Genomic DNA, 21,558 nt, shown 5'->3' on the forward strand with positions numbered 1-21,558 from the left:
GGGGAGAGGGTGGAGAGGGCGCTCCCTGGTGGGTTGCGATTGTGTTGAGTGTGACCATGCAGAGTCGGGCTTTGTTCACCGAAGCCAGGCACAGCTTTTCAGTTTCTTGTCCATATTAAGGAAACACCTTAAAAACAAGGACTGCGTTCTTTCCCTTCGGTTTGGACTATTAATTTAAAAAAAAAAAAAAAAAAAAAAAAAAAAATATATATATATATATATATATATATATATATATATATATACACCCGTGTTTAGCTTTTTGAGCTTTAGCCTTACTAACGGGATTTGCTAGGATTCCAGTCTCCCCTTGTTGATTGTAGGTGAATGATTTTAAGGCCTGGGTTGCAGTATCTACTGGACAAATTAAGCCCCATTACCGGAAACTGCCCATGCAGCGATCCTGTGGGAGGTTGTAATGATTTTGATGAAAAACTTAGAAATGGGCAGATACAGGGGCGCCTGGGTGGCTCAGTCGGTTAAGTGTCGGACTTCTGTTCAGGTCGATCTCACCGGTCCTGAGTTCAAGCCTGTGTCAGCTGTGCTGACAGCTCAGAGCCTGGAGCCTGCTTCAGATTCTGTGTCTGGGTGTCTCTCTGCCCCTCCCCTGCTTGTTCTCTCTCTCTCTCTCTCTCTCTCTCTCTCTCTCTCTCTCTCTCTCAAAAACAAATAACCATTAAAAAAAATGTTTAAAGAAATGGGCAGATGCGGCTTCAGACCAAATAAAAACAACATCAGTTATTCCCTCCCTTAGACTCTCTCACCTTGAGTGGAATAATGGCTTCCTAATGTTGCACTCCAAAATTGCCTGTTCAGTGTATTACAGGGCAGCCAAAGCTGTCTTCAAAACAATGAGGATTTATGTCAAGCCTCAGAAACATGAACCTGTTCTTCATTGCCCTATATCAGTGCATTCACACCCTTTTGGCCTCCTTTCCTTTAAAGATTAGCTAGCTCCTTACTATCTGTGGTAAGCAGAATAATGTACCCCCCCCCCAAAAAAAAGGTGTCCAGGGTCTTAACCCCCAGAACCTGTGAATATGTTAAACTTCACCCACAGAGTAATTAAGGTTGCTAGTCACTTGACTCTAAAATAGATTATCCTGGATTAAGTGGGCCAAGTTCAATCAATCAATCAAATGCCTTCAAAACTGGAAAAGGGAGGCAGAAGAGGAGAGTAGAGAGGGAGATGTGACTATGAAGAATCGTTAGAAAGGCTTTGAGAATACAGGAAGAGAACCACTCGCCATGTGTGTGGTGACCTCTAGAAGCTAGAAAAAACAAGTGGATTCACCCTTAGAGCTTCTAGAATGAAACTTAGCCCTGCTGACATCTTAATTTTATCCCAATGAGACCTGTGTTAAGACTTCTGACCTATAGAACTATAAGAAAATAAATTTATAATGTTTGTGGTAATTTGTTACCACGGCAATAAAGTAATGCACTACCCTTCAAACATCCTTTGTTGCATCCCAGCATACTACTAAAACTATGCCCTTTAATGTCTATGGTATTCTTACTCATGCTTCAGAATATTCTATTCTTTTCAAAGTCCTACTCATCTTCCAAGGCTTGACCAAAATAATACCTTTAATTTAAAATGATTCACAATCCCACCTACCCTTTCAACTTTCAGAAATTGTAGTAATAAACTTTCTCAACTACAAAGCATCCTCCTGCTGTTTAGCACTTAATCCATTCTTGTATTAGTTATTTCCCTTGACTTCCTTTATTTGATTTTAAACTCCAGACAGAAACTCTTATTCACAGAGAGCCATAATGGGTTCTCAATAAATATTTGATGAATGAATGAAGTATTGATTCTCCAGAGCCAAATTCCAAATACCTATAATCTCCAAAGTCTGAATCACGCAGGATGGCCTTTTACAAGCTGCCTGGTAACCCTAGTTATTTGTTAGTATTATCCCAACTAGATATCAAAGCTTTTTAGAATAGATCTGTGTCCTATGTGTTGTCTGTAACCTCTTTACCTCTTATGGCAAATGCACAGTATTAAACATATTACTTGGATTTTAAAATACTGGTTATTTGAATTTAATAGGATGAAATTAGACTGTCACACCCTGCCTATTTTTATCATCTTGTCCTCTCTTCTATTTTGCTTTCAGCAAAAATTCATAAATAAAATAATAAAGGAAATCATTAAAAAAGAAGTAAAAATTCTTGTTCCTGTCTACCAAGAATTTATATTCTACCACTTATATGTAGTAGAATTAGAGAACATGACAGTATAAAATGATAAATTATGTGGAACAGACCTAGAGGATTGTAAAAGGTGTAATGATATAATATTAGTTTCCTGTTGAGCTATAACAAATCACCACAAACTTGGTAGCTTAAAACAACACAAATTCATTATCTGACAGTTCTGGAGGTCAGAAGTCAAAAATCAGTCTCAGTGGGCCAAAATCAAGGTGTTGACAGGACTGGTTACTCTGGAGGCTCTGAAGAAGGAATCTGTTTCCTTGCCTTTTGCAGCTTCTAGAGACAGCCCACATTACTTGACTCCTGTCCCCGTATCCCATTGCCTTTTCTCCCTCTATTACCATTGTAGCATCACCTCTCCTACTCCGATCCTCTGGGCCCCCTCTTACAAGAACACTTGTGCTTACATTAATCCCACCTACATAACCCAGGATCATTTCTCCATCTCAAGGTCCTTAATTTAACCCACATCTGCCAAGTACTTTTTGCCATGTAAGGTAACATTCACAGATTCTGGGGAATTGAAAGTGGACATGTTTAGGGGCAGGGGCCATTATTCAGCCAACCACAATTGCACAATTGGGAAGTAACTGGAGAAAATGTTTAAAAACTTAATAGAGGAAATGAACTTAAGCCAAACCTTGGAGGTCAGGTCAAATGTAATATGCAGAGAAAAAATAGTAAAGCCTTCCAACAGGGGGGGAAAAAAAAACAACACACACCACCACAAGTAGCAAAACAGTACTTCAGACTCAAGGACCTCAAAATGGTGCCTTTTGGAGAGACAAAACCAAAACAGATTCAACAGTTAAAAGGTGTTCTATAGTCTTTTCGGCCAAAACAACTTAAGACAAAAGATAACACAAAGTATAGTCACATAGCTCTGAAGAAGTTAGTCCAAAGAAACGATGTCCAGAAAGAGTTAAACACTGAATTTACTCATAGCAAAAGGAAAATAAGTCTACTGGTCCTTGAAACCAAAAAGAGAAGGAGCAAGTGTAATGTAATAAATATGCCAAAACTATTTATTCACCTCAATTTTGTGGTTTACCTTAAATTTCCCTATATCCTTTATTTGTGCTAACTGAAAATGAGTAGGTATGTAGGAGGGGCTTTAAGTAAGGGGAAAAAATGTTAATACATGAAGATTTTCTCTTCCTTTTATTGATCAGGATGTCCTACATTTAGAATGTGCTAAGATTTGATAAATCTACTCCCAGTTTGACCTACTTCTCTCACAGGATTTGCTTCATCCTTCCCCTTTATTTTTTTCCATCCTTTTCCAAAAACAGAAGAAAGAATGGGGAGGAGGGGACAAAAGATTTGAGTGAAAAAGATGTAGGAACCAGGGCCTGCAGAGAAAAGGGATGGAAAAGGGGAAGATAAACAGGAGAAAGACATTACAGCCCACGACCTTAAGCTTCTAGTGCATTAAAGTGTTGTGAATTTTGGGGTGCCTGGATGGCTCACTCAGTTGAGCATCTGGCTTCGGCTCAGGTCATGATCTCATGGTTTGTGAGTTCGAGCTCTGCATTGGGCTCTGTGCTGATAGCTCAGAACCTGGAGCCTGTTTCAGATTCTGTGTCTCCTCTCTCTGCTCCTCCCCTGCTCATGCTCTCTCTCTCAAAAATAAATAAACATAAAAAAAAATTTTTTTTAAAGTGCTGCGAATTTGAACACATTTATATAGGGTATGTGCTCACAAAATAATAAAAAAGAAAAACACGGGGTGGGAGCAGCTGGGTGGCTCAGTCAATTAAGCATCTGACTTCAGCTCAGGTCACAATCTCACAGTCATGAGTTTAAGGCCCCCATTGGACTCTCTGCGGTCAGGACAAAGCCTGTTTTGGATCCTCTGTCCCCCTCTCTGCCCCTTCCCCACTTGTCCTCTAAATAAGTAATCAAACAAACTTTAAAAAAGGAAAGAAGGGGGGCACCTGGATGGCCCAGTTGGTAGAGCATGCAACTCTCGATCTCAGGGTTGTGAGTTCAAGCCCCATGTTGGGTGTAGAGATTACTTAAAAATAAAGAAAATCTTTTAGAAAAATTAAAAAAGGAAGAAAGAACTGAAGATAGGAAATCAGAGAAGTTGGGGTACTAAGAGAAAACAGTCTACCATTTTACCTATCGTTAACCAGTCTAAAAGGATTGCTCAAGCAATTTTAACCACTTTTCTCTAATACATTTACATGAAAAATATTCTTTTACATTTGCAAACTGCTAAAATAATTCCATTCAATGCAATGCTCCTGCACTTTCCATCATTCTGTGAGAATTAATAAAGGATAACTTCACTATAGTAGAGTCAGGAGGCTAGAAAGGGAAACAGTATCACAGTACCACTCAATTACAGGAAAAATTACCAATTATAGACCCCAACAGAAGAATCTTCAACAGGCAGAATCATCTTACACCCCCCAACAGAGAAAGATGTATATTGCATCTCCTATAAGAACTCAACCACCCTTGCAATTCAGCCAGTGTGAAACTCATCACACACTGAACTTTTGCTTTCCTTCAATGGACTTTCATTCAAAACAACTCCATCCAACTTCCTTCTTCTTCTCATAAGATAACATTCTTCTCCCTCATTGGATTTGCCTATGGTCTTGCTGAAGCTTATATGCCTTGAATTGCAATTCTTTGTCATTTCTACATAAACCCATTTTTGTTGGTAAAATAACTGACAGTTTTATTTTTAAGGTTAACAATTCCTTCCTTGTGCTATGTAGAAAAAAACATATTTTGGGGTGCCTAACTGGCTCAGTCAGTTAAGCATCCGACTCTTGATTTCGGCTCAGGTCATAATCTCACGGTCTTTGAACCTGCTTAAGATTCTCTCTCTCCCTCTCCTCAGACCCTCCCCTGCTCACACACATACATGCTCTCTCTCAAAAAAATCAAAACATATTTTCACATGGATTATTTCACCAACACATTCTCTCTCTTTTTAAGATTTTACTTTTTCAAGTAATCTCTACACCCAACAAGGGGCTCGAACTTACAACCCTGAGATCAAGAGTCGCATGCTCTACTGACTGAGCCAGCCAGGCACCCCTCACGTTTTCTTAACCTTGCCACCAAAAGGTTTGTAAAATATATGCAGAGGTCAAAGCAATGGCTTTTGAAATGTTTTAAATAGACCACTTTTTATTTTTATTATTTTTTAAGGTTTTATTTTTAAGTAATCTCTGCACCCACCGTGGGGCTCGAATTCACAACCCTAAGATCAAGAGTTGCACACTCCACCAACAGAGCCAGCCAGGTACCCCTAGACTATTTTTAGAGCAATTTTAGGTTCATAGCAAAATTAAGAGTAGAGAGGGGGCGTCTGGGTGGCTCAGTCAATTAAGCATCTGACTTTACTCAGGTCATGATCTCATGGTTCATGAATTCAAGCCCCACATTGGGCTCTGTGCTGACAGCTCAGAGCCTGGAGCCTGCTTCAGATTCTGTGTCTCCCTCTCTCTCTGTCCCTCCCATGCTTGCACTCCGTCTGTCTCTCTCTCTCTCTCTCTCAAAAATAAATAAACATTTAAAAAAATGAATCTCAGGGCACCTGGGTGGCTCAGTTGGTTAGGCTTCTGACTTTGGCCTAGGTCATGATTTTGTCCTTCCTGAGTTGGAGCCCCGCATGGGGCTCTGTGCTGACACTCAGAGCCTGGAGCCTGTTTCAGATTCTGTGTCTCCCTCTCTCTCTCTCTGCCCCTCCCCTGTTTGCTGTCTCTCTCAAAAATAAAAATAGACATTAAAAAAAATGAATCTCGTTTAAAAAAAAATTAAGAGTGTAGAGATTTCTTATGTCCCTCTTACCCACCCTCCCAATAGTTTTCATTAAGGCTTACTCTTCATGTTGCATGTTCTATGGGAGTGCACAAATTACAATGACCTGTATCCTTCACTATTAGTATCATACCGAGTTAGTTTAACTGCCCTAAAAATCCTCTGTGCACTGCCTGTTCATCCATCCCCCTAGTCCCTGGCAATCACTGATCTTTTCACTCCATGGTTTGCTTTTTTCAGAATGTTCATATATTTGGAATCATACAGTGTGTAGCATTTTCAGATTGGCTTTTTTCACTCAGTAATATGCATTTAAGGTTCTTCCATGCCTTTTTGTGGCTTGGTGACTCATTTCTTTTTGGCAGAGAGGAATATTCCACCGTCTAGTTGTGTTGTGAAAAACCAACCACTGTGCTTTGGAGCCAAAATATAATGCGAAGGCAGAGTTTGGGATAAAGAGGAACAATAGCTTTATTTCTTTGCCAGGCAAAGGAGGCTACAGCAGGCTATGGCCTTCAAAACCTGCAAGCCCTCCTAGAGAAGGGGCTGAGGTTTTTAGAGGAAAATACAGGATCTAGCTGGTTTTGACAGGAACCATTGTTTACCTACTCCTACCCTCCTTTGTCAGGTCTTTAGGGGTCATGGTACCTGGTTCCTGAAACAAAAAACTAAGATGGGAGGAGCAGAAGTTTGCAGAAAAAAGGAAACAGAGTACTTTAAAATCTAGCTTTGCTGAAGTATTAGGGCAGCCATTTTGATTTTTGTTCCACTTTATGCTTTTAAACAGTTTCAGATGTACCACAGTTTATTGATGAAGGACATCTTGGTTTGTTTCTAAGTTTTGGCAATTATGAATAAAGCTTCTATCCATGTACAGATTTTTGTGCAGACATACGTTTTCAAATCCTTTTGGTAAATACCAAAGAGCAAGATTGCATGATAAGAGTATGTTTACTTTTTTTTTTAAGTTTATCTATTTGTTTTGAGAGAGAGAGAGAGCATGAGTAGAGAGGGGTAGAGAGGGAGAGAGAGAGAATCACAGCAGGCTCCATACCATCAACACGGGGTCCGATGTGGGGCTTGAACCCATGAACCACTAGATCATGACCTGAGCTGAAACCAAGAATCGGAAGCCTAACCAACTGAGCCACCCAGGCACCCCACAGTCTTTGGTTTTTTTTAAGTTGACTTATTTGAGACAGAAAGAGCATGCATGCGTGCTTGCACTCATGAGCAGGTGGGGAGCAGAGGGAGGGCAATCCCAAGCAGCATCCCTGCTGTCAGTGCAGAGCCTGGAACGGGGCTCTATATCATAAACCATGAGACCTTGACCTCAGCTGAAATCAAGACTCAGATGCTCAACTAACTGAGCCACCGAGGCTCTGTGAGTATGTTTAGTTTTTTAAGAAACTGCCAAACTGTCTTCCGAAGTGACTGTACCATTTTGTATTCCCACTGGCAATGAATGAGAGTTTCTATTACTCTATGTCCTCACAAGCATTTGGTGATGCCAGTGTTCTGGATTTTGGCCTTCTAACATGTGTGTAGTGGTATCTCATAGTTGTTTCAATTTGTATTTCCTGATAAAATAGGATGTGGATCTTTTCATATGTGTATTTGCCATCTGTTTATCTTCTTTGGTGAAGTGTCTGTTCAGAGCTTCTGCCCATTTTTTAATCAGGTTGTTTGTTTTCCTGTTGAGTTTTAAGAGTTCTTTGTGTATCTTGAAAAACAGTCCTGTATCAGATATGTCTTTTGCAAATATTTTCTCCCTCCCAGTCTGTGGCTTGTCTTCTCATTCTCTTGATATTATTTGAAAGACGAAAATTTGGACAGAACCTAGAACAGAAGACAGGTTGTCTCCTTGAAAAGAGGGCAGGTTCTCAAGTCTCCCACAGTGGCTCTTAATCAGGTTTGACATTTATAGGTAGGGGAACCTTTCTGAAGTATGCAGCAGTGGAAATAGCAAAAGATCTAACGTCAAAACATGTGTTTCAACCATAACTAAGATTTTTATTAGCTGTACTAGAATTTTTTTTTTTAATTGCAAGTGAAGAAGTCTAAACTTGTCTAAGCAAAACGGGATTTACTAACTCACTGAACTTGAAAATCCAGGAGTCGATCTAGGTTCAGGGATAGCTGTGAAGTGGAGAATAAAGGCAAAAGTTAATGTAGATAAAATTAAATTTCCATATAACATACAGCCCATTGACAAATACAGTACTTGAGACAGGCAGAGTACGTTCCTCCAGGAACTCCCAAGGGTCTTAATGTTAATGGCTTTGCTAGAGGGAAAAACAACCTTAGCTTGACAATAGCTAGAGGATCTGGTAAGTCTTCTTTAACATAAGAAAATCCTTTTGGAATCTTCCTTTATCTTTACCTCCCTCAACTCCAAATTATATAACCAGTCATTCCTCACAACCCCAGTGCAGCTCTTTCTGCTCTTGGGTCTTTTCCATGGACTATAATAAAAACACTCTTTTTGTACTGAAAAGGTTTGAAGATTTCTTGGCTGTTGGCTCCAAACCCCAACACTTCAAACTACATCAGCTATATCCATTTTCTCAAATGAAATCAGGAATATTTCTCTCTCTCTCTCTCTCTTTCTCTCGCTTTCTCTTGCTCTCTCTCTCTTTCTCCACTGGACTTTCCTCCATATTGGCTCCCATCTAGCAGCTTTCTCTCTGGAAAACAGCTTGAGGTTTTCATACTTCTTATAGCTCTCAAGTGAAGCCAACTCACTCCTAGAATTCACTTATTTCAATCTCTTAAAACAAAAACCTTAAAATACTCAGACCACAATGCCTACCTGTATACTAGTCTCTACATCCAGGGGATATAGAAGATCCTGATAGACTAATGTGGGTCACATGTATTGGAGAGAGGCGGAGCCTCTTGAATGACAGTCCTGCTAGGAGTTCTAAAAGGCACAGAAGTAGTTCCTTAAAGGAGAATCAGGGTCCTGTTATCAAAAGGAGGAAGGAAATTGGCCCAACCAAAGCAACAGACATCAACTGTATCAGTTATGAGATTTGAATTAAGGCACTTAAACTCTCTGTACCTCTAGGTTTTTTATTTTGTTTTTTGTTTTTTGTTTCATCAGGAAAAGAGATAGGAAGATGATAATACCAGACCCTCTACTTGATATAGTTCTTGTGAGTGAGAATCAAACGCTTGACAAAACACACAAAAAAGATCTGTAAGCTGTAAAGCACTATGGGAAATAATAGCAACCCCTGACTAGGTATTTATATGCCAGAAGAAATATTATTTCTGTTATTAGTGCCTTGGTTACATATATTCACCAACCTTAACTTGGTTTCTTAAGTAGACTTCCATAATGAGATAAAAGAGACTAAATGATTTAGATAAATATCAGAGGGCTTGACAAATTTATGTTTTATTAAAAACTTGCTTCTTTTGTACAAATCAATGTCATATAATAAGGGAGTTTTTTGGGGGGATGGGGGGTGGGTAAAATATCTACTGGCTAAGCTGGTAGCTGAAGTTCCAGACCTGCAGAGTTAGAAGATCAAGTCTTGTAGAGAATACCACCAACACCAAGGCTTTCTTTAGCATCAATACCTCTTTCAATGTTCTGATTTTATTGGTGGGGGTGGGGGAGGTGTCTTATTTTCTTCTATTTTTTGTTAGCTTTCTGATGTCTGACTCATGATATTATTCATGGGTAAATGAATATTCATAATATTGGCTGGTAATTATTGAAACATTATTAGTGCTTTGGGACTATTAGTAAAACTAGTGGCAAAATTTTTATTCATTCAAAAAATTTTACATCTTAAAATTCTTTTTTCATATGTTTATAATGGTTCAAAAGACAATGATTCTTCTACTCTGGGGTTTCCCAAAATTCATTTGGGTTTTTTGGGGGGGGGGTATTTTTTTTTTAAGTTTATTTATTTATTTTGGGAAAGAGAGAGAGGGAGGCAGGGAGGTACAGAGAGAGAGGGAGAGAGAGAATCCCAAGCAGCTCTGTGCCAACAGTGAGAGGCTCAAATTCACGAACCATGAGACCAAGACCTGAGCTGAAATCAAGAGTTGGCCGCTTAACCAACTGAGCCACCCAGGTATGCCCAAAATTCATTTTTTAATCTTAGTGTGTAGATATCAAAGTAGACACCAACCCTTATTGCTATATTCTCTTTCTATGTGATATAAAAAGTGGGATTTTAATGTCTATAGGCAGCATAAATTTTTCCAGTACTCAGCTTTCTTTTTAGGATAGATTTATGTAAATTAGCTAGGATATATTTATCATGCTTCATTCAAAATTGCTAAAAGTAGTACATGCATCGGCTTTTCATAATGGTCCTTATTCCTTACTTAAAATGTTCTTTTCAAAGTGTTTATGAATAATTTCCAAAGATTCTCCAGACAAGATGGTGAGATGACATATACAAATTCAATTTCTTTGTAATGTGTTGAGATCAGTAATAAAGAGAGTTCAATCTCTAATTCCTTTTTCAATTTAAAAATTCCAGTGAATTGAGTTATTTTTAAATTATTGCTCTAGTCTTTGGCCTTCCTATAAATTTCCCAACAACATATTTTGAATTATTTTATGAAAGTGACATCTTTAAATTTAATTATTCACTTACCTTCATCTATAAGTATTTTTTCTAAATTGTTCATTTAATGTACTAAGATGAAAGAGCACATTTCAAAGCATTAATTTTGAAACAGAATGTGAGCATGAGCACAAGTGGGGGAGGGGCAGAGAGGGAGAGAAAGAGGGAGAGAGGGAGAGAGAGAGAGAGAGAGAGAATCCCAAGCAGGCTGCAGGGCTTGAACTTAGGAACCCTGAGATCATGACCTGAGCTAAAATGAAGAGTCAGACCCGTAACCAACTGAGCCACCCAGGTGCCGCTAAAAGCATGAATTTTTATTAATAGCTATTACAAACAAGGCAACAGGCCCCAAACAGAGTTATATATACCAAGCCCCACGTCACCAACACAGACTTAGATTTTTGGCTCTCCCAGAAATGGAATCTTAAACCAGTCAATCAAAAATCACCTGGGGGCACCTGGGTGGCTCAGTTGAGCGTCCCACTTTGGTTCAGATCACAATCTCAGGGTTCGTCAGTTGGAGCCCCATATTGGGCTCTCTACTGTCAGTGCAGAGCCTGCTTCGAATTCTGACCTCTCTCTCTCTGCCCCTCCCCCACCTCAAAAATAAATTAAAACATTTAAAAAAAAATCACCTAATCTGCACTAGCTAGGTAATGTGCTTGGGAGACCTCTGTTATCTCCTAAAGGAAAGTAACTTTGCAATAACCAATCTTTCTTGCCAGTATAAATTCCTTGTTACTGCTCCTTTATAAAAGGCTTGTTCATTGTACACAGCTCCTTGGTGCTCCTTTCTGTCTGCTAGACTGGATGCTGCCTAATTCAAACTTATCTTTGCTCAAATAAACTTTAATATGCCTCAGTTTAACTTTTAACACAACTAAAGATTTCAAAATGTCATTTTTCTTTTTAAGGTTTTAGAAAAGTCTCTATTATGTGTTCTCAGGGGGATAAATGAACTGTGATTTACATAAAGAGATAAATAGAATCTGTCTACATTTCATCATAAACCTGGTAGAACTAATTCCTTAATGTCACTACTTGAGGATTTTGCCAGTTCCAGTTGCCCTCAGACCTGTTAGATAACAAAATTCAACCAAGTAAATTTGAAGATCTAATTGGCTTTATTAAACAACTCATGAATCAGACAACACCCCATCTAGAAGGTAGAGAGGCAGTCCAAGGAGTTGCACAAAATGGAAGGTTTTTATAGACAGAGGGTGGGGACAAGAAAGTAGCAAAAGAAAAGGATTGTCCCAAAAGAAGCTGTTTGCTAGGAGGAAAAGCAAGGGGTCTTATCATGCACATCACCTCCTCTTTCTTTGGTGGATGGAGAGGACTCAACTGACAGACTCAGGGCACTGATGGAAAGAAACATTTCCTGACTGACCAGTTAAGGCCACATTTCTTCAGGAGGTTGAAACTGCACTTAAACTGGGTATTAAGCCTCTGTTTAGAAACTCTAAGTGACACCATTTGGGACCTGTGATTTACTCTTTTTTTTTTTTTTTTTTTTTTTAATCAACAATTTTCCCCTTTCGATCAGACTCTCAGTTTAACTGAGAGATGTGATCAAATTTTCAGGCTTCGGCAGTACTCTCAGCTACTGCTCTGTAGGTCACAGTTTTTGTTGCTCCTTTCCGTGGTATCTATAGCTCTTAACTTTTTTACTTAGCTTCTGTGGTATAGGTCACAGTTTCTAGTTCACATGCTTCCAGTTGGTTATATTCCTCATTCCTTAGATGTTCCAGTCTTAAGGAGATCATTTACTTGGTGGTTAGCAGCTATAAACATATATTTAAGGCTTATAAGAGAATACAATGTGCCAGGGAAATTATTAGGATTACTACTGTAGCAGGATTCTCACACAAAGCCATGACACCGAAATTTCTCTTTCTAAGAAGCAACTTTATTCATGCCAGCACGGGCTCAGTTGGGTTTATACCCAAAAAAAACTGAGCTCCAAATGCCAGGTTGGGTTAGCCTTTTATGCATTTTCTACTTCTTTGTCTCCCTTATAAGGGTAATGTAGAGACATACAGTCTGATTGGGTGGTTTCATGTTACAGGGTTGTGAGGGATGTATGCACGTAGCCAGATTATCTTCCCTTATCTTGAGGTTTTTTTTCTCACCACATTGTGGGGGGGGGGGGGGGGAACTTACCACACTGCAAACAGGATAATTCCCAATATTTGGAGTGCACTTTTAGAGCCATGGTCCCCAGTACCTAAACCAATTAAAATGAAATAAGCCAAAGAAAGACCCCATGGAAGGAATTCATTTTTTTAAGCCAAGCAGTTTTAACTTCCCCAGGATGGTAAATCCAGACATAGCAGGTGGTGTTGGACATCACACAGACAACTCCTTGATCAGCTAAAAGACAATCAAGAGTTATTCTATTATTAAGGACAATTTTAACCAGATAGTCTCAGGATTGTTTTAACTATATATATAAGTATATATACATATATATATATATATATATATAAGTATATATACATATACATATACATATATATATGTATATATACTTATATATATAGTTAAATATATATTTATAGTTCCATATATATTTATAACTATAAATATATAATATATATATTTAATGTTTCTTTATTTTTAAGGGAGGGGGGTGCAGAGAAAGAGGGAGAGAGAATCCCAAGCTGGCTTCGTGCTGTCAGCGCGGAATCCAACGTGGGGCTTGATCTCATGACCCTGGGATCATAACCTGAGCTGAAATCAAGAGTCGAATGCTTAACCAACTGAGTCACCCAGGTGCCCCAAGAGTCTAAGGATTTTTATTGGGCTGCTGTTGCTTTAACAGCAGATTTTGTGATGATTTTAAGAATTAAGAAGAAGTTTTGGATCAAAGCTTCATTTGCATTTTTCCCTAACCAGGGAGATGGGGACACGCCAGAAAAAAGTGTCCTTTTTAACTTAACAATGTGAATTTAGAGGAGTGACCAATGAGATTGTCACCAACTAAACCCCAAGACCTGACCTTTACTGCCCACCTGCTTATACCCACCAACCTTTGTCCCACATTCTTCCTTAAATTCTTCTTTCCACCTTATCTCTTAATACAGGCAAGAGACCTGAGGCACAAAGCATTTCATGATAGAAACTGAAACTACCCTTTAAACAATAACTGATGTGGTTTGAGACAGGGCTCAGGAACCAACAGCCTCGAAAGAATTCTTGAGATGTTTTCGGTGCAAACAGATGTTTTTATCATATAGCACAGGACATATAGACAGGACACCTGGGCAGAAAGAGCTGCACTGGGGTTGTGAAGATCAATTGGTTATATACTGTGGGGTTGGGGGAGGTAAAAACAAGGGAAGTTTCCAAAAGGATTTTCATATGTTAAAGGATCCTGGAGGCCTGGCTATTGTCAAGCTGAGGTTGGTTTTTCCCTCTAGGAAGGCATTAAGATCAGGAGTTCCTGGAGAAATGTCACGCTCAGCTTGTTTCAAGTATTTGTCAATGGGCTGCAGGTTAGAAGGAAATTTAATTTTGTCTACATTTCTTTTGCCTTTGTTCTCCACATGGATAACAACTGCCCTGACAAGACGTCCAGCTGGCTCAGACCACCCAGACGGGTTCAAGCTCAACTCACCTGTGCAGATGGACCATGGAGTAACCCATGGAATGATGACAGTTACCTTTACCTCATTTTGATGTCAAAATCTCTGCCGATGGAGGAGCATAAGCCTCATCAACATAACAGACAATGTATGTATAGGCATGTTTCCTTAAGGCACATGCTCAACCTTATGCCCACCTCTACATACAAGGATCCCCGTGATCTTATTTGCTGCAAATCAAGTTTATTATATGTGACAATTCCACCTGCTATAGTTTCTATCCTGTGACTCACCAAAGGAGTGAATTCGTGTCGGTTCAGTTATTTTGCCCGTGAAAAATTAGAAACACAGTTAGATTTTTTTCCTAGCCTGAGAGAAAAGAGATTACCACCCCACTCCCCTTCACAATGACCTGGGAGATCCAGCTGAGGGTCCGTTTGGACCAGTGCCAGAAAAGGACGGGAGAAGAAGGAGAAAGGGTTTTCTGTTTAGAGTGTGATGTCTTGATCCAGTGTCTTGGGTGGAAGCAGTCTACACCTCGATGTCAACTTCTCTTCCTGGCCAGTTTGATTTAGGGGTCTCTAGCATCTCTTCATTTTGCAGCGGCGTGGGTGGTCAGGAGCACTTGGTAAAGTCCTTTTAATCAATGAGGGCTGTTTTCCTCTGATGATATTTTAGAACACCAAATTACCTGGCTCTAGACTGTGACAGACAGGTTTCTTTGAATTAGGATCCAGGAAGGCTTCTTATCCTGTTGGTGACAGTCTTGAGCATAAAAACATTAGAGACTTACGGTAGCTGGTCATACTAGCCTAAAACAACAGTGACCAGAAGGTTGCGTACTGATAGAATTTCTGGAATTTTCTAAAGTTTTGTTAAGATTCCTATGATTTGTCCAGTGAAGTGGGTGCCCTGATTCCTAGATATAGTGGAAAGTATACCCCGAGTGGGAAACATTTTTTTTTTTTTTTACCAGTTTTGTTTTGTTTTGTTGTATTACTATTAGGGCATCAGCCTTGTAGCAAGGAAAGGTTTTAACCCAGCCAGAAAATACGTATATTCCAACCAGTATGTATTGATAATTCCTACTAAGTGACAGCTTAATAAAATCCAGTTGCAGGTGTTAAAGTTTTGTTTATGTTTTTGTTTTTAATTTAATTCATTTTTGAGAGGGAGAGAGAGAATGAGAGAGAGAGAGAGAGAGAGAGAAAGAGAATGCTAGCACGAGCAGGGGAGGGGCAGAGACACAAAATCCGAAGCAGACCCCAGGCTCTGAACTGTCAGCACAGAGCCTGACACGGGGCTCAAACTCACAAACCACAAGATCATGCCCTGAGCCAAAGTCGAACATTTAGCTGACTAAGCTACCCAGGTGCCCCAACAGGTGTTGAAGTTTTATAGAAGTCTCTACACTAATGTCTATTTATATCTGAGTCATCTTAAATATATTATGGTGGATGAAGGAATGCAAAAGCCAAAAAATGGGGTTTTTCAAGGAACCAGGAAGAAGCAAGCAGCTGTTTTGGGCTTCTCATAGTCCTGTTTGTTGAATTTATAACCATTATGTATCTATATGAATACTATTTTTTTTTCAGATGCAGACTGTTGCCATGTCACAAGGACATTAAGATGGCAAAAGTGTGGCATTAAGGGGCCATTTAAAAAAAACTTTTTTTTTTTTACCTTTATTTATTTTGGAGAAACAGAATGAGACAAAGTGTGAGCGGGGGAGGGGCAGAGAGAGAAGGAGACACAGAATCTGAAGCAGGCTCCAGGCTCTGAGCAAGCGGTCAGCACAGAGCCTGATGCGGGGCTCCAACCCACAAACTGTGAGATCATGACCTGAGACAAAGTCGGATGCTCAACCGACTGAGCCACCCAGGTGGCCCTTAAGAGGCCGTTTTTGCAGCAGAATGGATTTCATCTACATGTGCCACAATCTGACAAATATAATTAAAAAAAATTTTTTTAATGTTTGTTTATTTTTGAGAGAGAGAGACATAGAGTACGAGCAGGGGAGGGGCAGAGAGAGAGGGAGACACAGAATCGAAGCAGGCTCCAGGCTCTGAGCTGTCAGCACAGAGCCCGATGCAGGGATCTAACTCACCCAACTGTGAGATCATGTCCTGGGCTGAAGTTGGATGCTTAACCAACTGAGCCACCCACGTGCCCTTTTTACAAATATAATTTATTATTATTTTTTTAATTTTTTTTTTAAGTTTATTTATTTTTGAGACAGAGAGAGACAGAGCATGAACAGGGGAGGGTCAGAGAGAGAGGGAGACACAGAATCGGAAGCAGGCTCCAGGCTCTGAGCCATCAGCCCAGAGCCCGATGTGGGGCTCGAACTCACGGACCGCGAGATCGTGACCTGAGCTGAAGTCAGACACTTAACCGACTGAGCCACCCAGGCGCCCCTACAAATATAATTTAAAGAAGGCTTAGTATTATTTATTTGACAATATTTTCTATGTAATTTATCTAGTAAATAAGCCTAATTAGTTTTACAACTCTTGGAATATTTCATATCAAAAAGAATTTTTTTTAAGAATTTGATTTTGGGAAGTTTGTCAAACATTTCAAAAAAAAAAAAAAAGATTTAAGATTTTAAAGCACTTACCTAAATAGGATCATGGATCATTATGAAACTCGGTACTTAAAAGGTAAGGAAACTTATACAACCTTATCAAAAGCAGACTAAAAATCCAAGAAAACTTTGTTATTTTAGCAGAGAGAAGACCAAATTTTAACTATGCACCAGCTTAATTTTGATATTAAAACTTATTATTTTTAATAAATTTATTTTGATCATAGCTTGACCACACATTAAAATGTTTTAAAGACCTTTTTTTTTTTTTTATAAACCTCTACTTTTTTTTCCTATACTCTGATTTTTGTCCTATTGTTACCAAGACCCAAGTTTGGCTGTTGAACGCTCAAAAGCCAATACTTGAGAGACATCTGTTTGTTGAAAAGGAAAGTTTGCTTTATTCCAGAGGCTGAAAACCTAGGAAGATGGGGAACTAATGTCCAAACACCATCTCCAAAGTCCTGGACCAAGCGGGGTTTGTTTGTTTGTTTAAAAAGATTTTAATGTTTATTATTTATTTGTGAGAGACACAGAGAGACAGAGCACAACTGGGGGAGGGGCAGAGAGAGAAGGAGACACAAAATCTGAAGCACATTCCAGGCTCTGAGCTGTCCGCACAGAGCTCAATGCAGGGCATGGGGCTCGAACGCACAAACATGTGAGATCATGATCTGAGCCAAAGTCGGACGCTTAACCTCTTAACCAACTGAGCCAGCCAAGTGCCCTAAAGCTGGGTTTTATATAATGGGAAGGTATGGGAAGTGGTGAGGGTCAACATGCAGGGGAAACATTCCCCGTATGATGTCAAGTAGACTTGTTGGCATTACGTTATGTTTTCATTTTAAACCAACCTCATTTTAGGATAAAATAATAATAATTATAATTATTATATTATTAATAATAATTACTATTAAATTATTAAACATAATTTATGTTAATGTAACATTAACATATCCAAACAAGTTTAGTTTCTCTTTAATAAGAAGCCAAAAGTAGATAAACCTATGTCTAGTAATTAGTGTCCAGTATTTTGTCTTATTTGGAAATAATCTAGATGTTTAATGAACTTAACTCATTATTTAACTTAGCAAAACTTTTAAGATTATAAGTTACAAAAAAAGTCAGGGAAACTACTGTTGGGAGGGCCATTGACCCCTTACCTAAAACTTTTTTTTTTAACAATTATATTTAGATTACTTACTTACAAAAACTTTATGAAACATTAGACAAAGTCAGTCATTATTTTAAGCCATTACTTTTTCATTGATAGATATTATAAGAGATAACAAAATTATTTGGTTAGTAAACTCATGTAGATAAAAGTTTTATATTTAATCTTGATAACTCTAAGGACATGCTTATTTTAATTAAACCATCAATCCCAAACTAATTTTTATATCAAAAAAAAATTTTTAGATCACATGGACTTGAAAAGCATTACAAGCCCAATCCTTACAAGCATGTGTCTTTAAACCAACTAAATATAGCCCATTTATAAGTTACTTTTAACAATACCATCCAGAAGTACAAACTCAGTTACAACACATCCATGGACACATGTGAATAGATAAGATAGACATAGACTTTGACCTTATAGCTTCTGTTTGAAAATGCTGCCATGAAACAGGTACAAAATTTACTAGTTTATAAAGGTTGGACCTGAATTTTTTTTTTTTTTTTTAGGTTTGTTTGTTTGGTTATTTTGGTGGATGAAATAAGTTAAGGGTATTGGTCTAGATAGCTAAAGCTTTTTAAAAGTGTATTTATGGCCTTTCGTGGGTGGTGGCAAGAGCAGAGAGTGTGCCATGAAGACCTCAGGCACACCGCGAGGGTGCAAGGTGGTGGGGCACTGCCTATCCACCCCCAAATGCAGCACTCCACACTCTATCGCATGCAAATCTTTGCACCTAGTCCGCTTGTCACCACGTTCCGCTTCTGGTACTTTTATTGCAGGATTGTTAAGCGTGACGGTCAAGAAAGAATTCTTGAGAAATTTTACGGTGCCACTTAGTAAGTTTACTTAGTAAGTAGCAAGGGGACAGGACCCATGGGCAGAAAAAGCAGCATTCTGCTGCATGAAGCTGGTGGTTACATGCTTAGTGCTCAAGGGGGAGGGGACGTGCAGGAAGTATTAGATCATTAATATCTTTGTATTTCTACTTGTAAAACCACTTTCACAAGAATTCTCTGGTGCTTATAATTCGGTTTGATATTAACTATTGGTGAGATATATAGACAGTCGTGAGACCCTTTAAGAATGTAACAACCAGCACTTACTTGATCCTTGTCAAAACCAAGCATGCTGTAGATCAGCCTTCTGGGCTAAAGGTGAACATTTTTCTGCTTTTATCCATCATCACTTTGTACCTTAGCTGAAGAAGATGAAGTCTTCAGGGTGTGTGAGAAATCCCCCTTGCGGGTGAAGAACTTTGGCATCTGGCTGCACTATGACTCCCACAGTGGCACCCACAACATGTACCGGAAGTACCAGGGCCTGACCACTGCCCCTACCACCCAGTGCTGCCAAGACATGGGTGCGTGGCACCGCTCCTGCCTGGGCCCTCTTGATCCAGATCATGAAGATGGAGGAGATTGCTGCCAGCATGTGCCGCTGACTGGCAGTCAAGCAGTCTAAGATCAATGACTCTAAGATCAAATTCTCACTACCCCACCAGGTCCTACATTGTCAGCACAAGTCACCCTTCACCACCAATAGACCCAACACCTTCTTTTAGATGCAGAGCCTCCTGTCCCCAGGTCTGCCCAAGTAAACTCCTTGGAAAACCTAAAAAAAAAAAAATTATAATATATATATAATTATTAAAATATGTATATAATTATTATATATATATATATATATATATACATACACATACATACATATTTGTGGATAAGACGCTTAAGGTTTGTATTTGTCCTTGGCAAATCAAGTTTTAAATGGCCTTTCCTCCTTATTTTTACTTGGTTAGTGTTACCTCCCTGGAATTTGCATTTTAAGGGATGGGCTAGATTAAGAATTCCTAGAAAGACTAGGCAGAACACTGTATTTACAGTGTGAAGGTGCAGGGGAAAAATACAAGCACTTTCTAGAAGGACTTTCCTTCTCTTAAGGGCAGAATTTTTACAATACTTTATAAGCCTTTTGGGATAAATAAGAGAGGTTTGGGGATTGGTAAAAATGATTGCGCTTGAATAGTTTTTGGAATTACACCTCTGGTCCTATAAAGACCAGATTTGTAAAGCATAGTCAGCCATTTTTAGTTTCTCAAAGAACTGGATTATTACCTAAATAATATCAAAGGACTGACACATTCATCTACCTATAAGAAAGCCTTCTTTTCCTCTGGGCACATTTAGCTTAGGGGAGAAGGCCTTAAATTTTTTTTTTATCAGGTTCTGCATATCAGTGTTTAATTTGGCCAAATTTCTGATTATTGAATCTTTTAAACTATCTTGTTAGGTTTTAGCTGGGATAAATAATAAAGATTTCTGGCAGTGTTAAACAAACTCTTGAACCCAAGAGGCGTTCTCAAAGAGGGGATAAAAGATCTTATTTTTACAGGATGTAGGGCCTCTTCCAAAGATAGTCAAAGAAAGAATGGATAACCTGTAGGTCCCAGAGAGGCAAAAAGTCAAACCACATTCTTAAGATGCAAAATGAGATTAGCAAGGACACAGCTATTCCCAAAAGGAAAAGAGTTACTAGCCAATGGCATCTGGATTTGGAAAGAAAGGGATAATTTCAATTTTTATTACCTTCTCTCAATTGAGCTCAGGAAGTAAAGTATTAAAAAAAAACAAAAACAAAAACAAAACCCTTCTGAGGATTCTCTCTACATTTTTATTTATTTATTTATTTTTTTACCATGACCCTTAGCCTTTGACCAAGGAAGGAAGGATATCTGAGGAGGATCACCTGTAACCTCAGGCAGTTTTATTTGAAAGGGTAACTGTCCCTTCAGAATGAAAAGGCAGTTCAGACAGAAAATTGGTACTCAGGTAAAGAAAAATAGAGGGGAACGGTAGGAGTTACGTTAGCCTTAGGGTCTTTTGTCTCAGGTACCTCTTATGTTTTTAATTTTTTTATTAGCCTTTTGTAACAAATCTTCAATGAGACTATTTTGGAATCTTGAAGCCTTTTGGAAGTTTCTGCACACCAATTAAAATGGGCCTCCCATTCTGTTTAATTTGAGAAACTTTGCTTTCAAATGTACTTCTTTATAAATTTTTGTTTAAATGTTTTTATTTTTGAGAGATAGAGCGTAAGCTGGGGAAGGGCAGAGAGAGAGGGAGACAGAATCTGAAGCAGACTCCAGGCTCCATGCTGTCAGCACAGAGCCCAACAGAGGCCTCGAACTTAGGAACCTCGAGATCATGACCTGAGCTGAAGTCAGATGCTTAACTGACTGGGCCATCCAGGCGCCCCCAAGTGCACTTTTTAAATGAACAAGATTGTCTAATTGAATGTTCCCCATAGTGGCCACTATAACTCTCAGTTATTTTTAATACAGTTTTCTCATCTTTCTAGATATCTGCAACTTCTAGGACTACAGTTCTTAGACATAAAATAAGCAGGTGTGCTCAAAGGTATTACTCTTGACTCTTTAGAGTTTAAGGATTTCATTAGCTAAAGCTTTGGGTTTCTTGGAGCTGAACTAATACTTGAAAGGGATTTGCCGAGGGGTTGTGGATTGTGCATGTTTCATGGGGTTGTGGATTGTGCATGTTTCACAGTGTACTTCATTGTATGGAAGTTTTCTTGAGGTTAGTGGGTGACCTA

At 38.9% G+C, this 21,558-nt stretch overlaps 1 protein-coding gene across 1 annotated transcript in view; it reads right to left on the bottom strand.

The window, feature by feature from the left end:
• Positions 1-21,558, bottom strand: part of BLOC1S6 (biogenesis of lysosomal organelles complex 1 subunit 6) — a 125,656-nt gene that overhangs the window by 19,947 nt on the left and 84,151 nt on the right. The gene's annotated exons all lie outside the window — the stretch shown is intronic.

The sequence above is a fragment of the Panthera pardus genome, unplaced genomic scaffold (assembly GCF_024362965.1).
Source record: "Panthera pardus isolate Hobbes unplaced genomic scaffold, ASM2436296v1 HiC_scaffold_24, whole genome shotgun sequence".
NCBI classification, from domain to species: Eukaryota; Metazoa; Chordata; class Mammalia; order Carnivora; family Felidae; genus Panthera; species Panthera pardus.